This window comes from Macaca nemestrina, chromosome 19, assembly GCF_043159975.1.
Source record: "Macaca nemestrina isolate mMacNem1 chromosome 19, mMacNem.hap1, whole genome shotgun sequence".
NCBI lineage: Eukaryota > Metazoa > Chordata > Mammalia > Primates > Cercopithecidae > Macaca > Macaca nemestrina.
In genome coordinates this window covers 3188240-3191408 of record NC_092143.1, presented here as the reverse complement: position 1 = coordinate 3191408, position 3169 = coordinate 3188240, and the positions used below count along the sequence as shown (strand labels likewise).

The following is a 3169-nucleotide window of genomic DNA, read 5'->3' as shown; positions in this document are numbered from 1 at the left end:
GTCGTCCGTGAGCCCTTGCGCTTGCCGTCCGTGTGTGAGCCCGTGCGCTTGCCGTCGTCCGTGAGCCCGTGCGCTTGCCGTCCGTCCGTGAGCCCGTGCGCTTGCCGTCCGTGTGTGAGCCCCTGCGCTTGCCGTCCGTGTGTGAGCCCCTGCGCTTGCCGTCCGTGTGTGAGCCCGTGCGCTTGCCGTCGTCCGTGAGCCCTTGCGCTTGCCGTCCGTGTGTGAGCCCGTGCGCTTGCCGTCGTCCGTGAGCCCGTGCGCTTGCCGTCCGTCCGTGAGCCCGTGCGCTTGCCGTCCGTGTGTGAGCCCGTGCGCTTGCCGTCCGTCCGTGAGCCCGTGCGCTTGCCGTCCGTGTGTGAGCCCGTGCGCTTGCCGTCGTCCGTGAGCCCGTGCGCTTGCCGTCCGTCCGTGAGCCCGTGCGCTTGCCGTCCGTCCGTGAGCCCGTGCGCTTGCCGTCCGTGTGTGAGCCCCTGCGCTTGCCGTCCGTGTGTGAGCCCCTGCGCTTGCCGTCCGTTTGTGAGCCCCTGCGCTTGCCGTCCGTCCTTGAGCCCGTGCGCTTGCCGTCTGCATGTGAGCCCGTGCGCTTTGCCGTCCGCGTGTGAGCCCGTGCGCTTGCCGTCCGTCCGTGAGCCCGTGCGCTTGCCTTCCGTCCTTGAGCCCGTGCGCTTGCCTTCCGTCCTTGAGCCCGTGCGCTTGCCGTCCGTGTGTGAGCCCGTGCGCTTGCCGTCCGTGTGTGAGCCCCTGCGCTTGCCGTCCGTGTGTGAGCCCATGCGCTTGCCGTCCGTCCTTGAGCCCGTGCGCTTGCCGTCCGTGTGTGAGCCCGTGCGCTTGCCGTCCGTCCTTGAGCCCGTGCGCTTGCCGTCCGTGTGTGAGCCCATGCGCTTGCCGTCCATCCGTGAGGCCGTGCGCTTGCCGTCCGTCCGTGTGTGAGGCCGTGCGCTTGCCGTCCGTCCATGTGTGAGCCCCTGCGCTTGCCGTCCGTCCCTGTGTGAGCCCGTGCGCTTGCCGTCCGTCCGTGTGTGAGCCCCTGCGCTTGCCGTCTGTGAGCGTGTCTTGGTGGTGCGCACCGGCCTGTCCGCTCTGCAGCCCAACCCAGCCGTCAAGCTTGTGAGTTCAGGAACGGTAAGTACCGGGGGGGACATTCGGTCCTGCCCTGCACTCCGTTATGTCTGCTTCATTAAGTTTATTTGTTACATGTGTGCTTTATTAAATTTATTTACTTAGTGAATGAATTCTAACCAAATGCCTTTATAACTTTCTCAGTAATTCGTGACTTGCCTTGTTTGGAAGGGAAAGATGGATATAAACCCAGGCTGTTCATGTTGCTTTATTTGACAGGAATGGCCACTCATGGTGGGGCTGCCACGGCTCTGAAGCCAAAATGATATCTGTGACCCATTTTAAAGTTAAGTAAGTCGATAGATGGGAAGATGCTACCACCATGAGAGCTGATAATTTCCTGAGGCTTCCCTAAGCCTGCCAGCTCTGGTTTAGAGAACTCACAGGTGCACACATGCAGGCAGGGGGGGTTGAGGGTCCACCTGGCTCAGCCTCCACTGGCCGTGGCCGTGCCTGGCCTCTGGAGGGCAGTGACTCCCTTGATGTGAGTGAATGAATGAATGACATAGTGTGTGCCCGGCCTGTGATGGGCTTTTATTGTGTAGGTGGAAACTTGGATGAACAGGGCGTTCCCAGCACAACATCCATCCGGGCTTCTGAGGGTGGTTTGGAAACAAGCCAGTCTCAGACATGCCCTCGCCTTTTTTCAGGTGTGATGGCAGCGTCCATCTTTCCCCTCCTGGAAGCGCCTGTTACCGTCTGTAGCCTGGACACCTGCAGTAGCCGCCTATCTCTCCCCTCAGTCCACTCTTCTGGCTGGTTTTCTGTGTTGTAGACAGGTGATTTTTCAAAATCGCAAACATTGTGGGCCCTTTCTCTGCTCACCACCTTCTAGCAGGCTCTCATGGTTCTGAGGGTAAAGAGGGAAATCCCAACAGGACCTGGACGGCCCGCCGGAGCTGGCTACCCCTTCCCCTCCAACCTCATGTTGTGAGATTCGCACAGATACACGCTGTTCTCTGAAGCCCTATGCTCCCTCCCTCTGCACCGTGCTCCCTCCCACAGCCTTGTGCTGCCTCTCGCTGCTCCGTGCTCCCTCCCACCGCCCTGTGCTCCCTCTCACCGCCCTGTGCTGCCTCCCACAGCCTCGTGCTCCCTCCCACCGCTCTGTGCTCCCTCCCACCGCTCTGTGCTCCCTCCCACCGTCCTGTGCTCCCTCCCACCACTTTGTGTTCCCTCCTGCTGCCCTGTGCTCCCTCCCACTGCTCCGTGCTCCCTCCTACTGCCCATGCTCCCTCCCACTGCCCTGTGCGACGTCTTCTGCCAGGAGGAATTCTCTGCTGCTTCCCATCTTCCTTTCCCTCCCCACTTCTCTCTTTCTCTCTCTTCCTTTCTCTCCTGTCTGTTGGTTTCCATCACTGTTTTTCTGTCTCCATTTCTTTCTCCTTCCCTCTCTGCCTCTTTCCCTCTGTCTCTCCCCCTTCTCTCTTTGTCTCTCCCCCTTCTCTCTTTGTCTCTCTGTCCCCTTTCTTCTCTCTCCTCTTTCTCCATTTCTGTTTCTCTGTCTCTACTTCTCTTGCTCTCTTCCCCTCCTTTCTCTCTCTTTACCTTTCCTATTCTCTGGTGCTGTGTTCAGCTCACAGCTGTTTTGGTTTTGGCCTCAACACCATTTCCTCGGAGACAGTCTCCGTGAGGCCCAAGGTACTTGCTTATATTCCTTCATGAAACCATGTACTCTTTTTTCTCCTCTTTTCTTTCAGTGGAGTCTTGCTGTGTCACCCAGGCTGGAGTGCAGTGGTGCGATGATAGCTCGCTGCGGCCTTGAATTCCCGGGCTCTAGCGATTCTCCTATCTCGGCGTCCTGAGTAGCTGGACCCACAGGTGAGCACCATCATGCCTGGCTAATTTTTAATTTTAATTTGTAGAGATGGGATCTCCCTATATTGCTCAGGCTGGTCTCATACTCCTACACTCAAGTGATCCTCCTGCCTCAGCCTCCCAAAGTGCTGGGATTATAGACGTGAGACAACGCATTTGGCCATCATGCACTTTTCAGTAGCCAAGTTATAATTTGTAATTACAGATTTATTTTGTCATTATTTGACCAATA

At 58.1% G+C, this 3169-nt stretch overlaps 1 protein-coding gene across 1 annotated transcript in view; it reads left to right on the top strand.

The window, feature by feature from the left end:
* The first annotated feature begins 897 nt into the window (after positions 1-897).
* The window catches only part of LOC105489293 (galanin receptor 1), a 68591-nt gene continuing 66319 nt past the window's right edge, over positions 898-3169 (top strand). The window contains exons 1-2 of the transcript XR_011617328.1: positions 898-1122; positions 2820-2940. The gene's annotated coding sequence lies outside the window, so the exon portion shown is untranslated. The remainder of the gene's footprint in view (positions 1123-2819; positions 2941-3169) is intronic.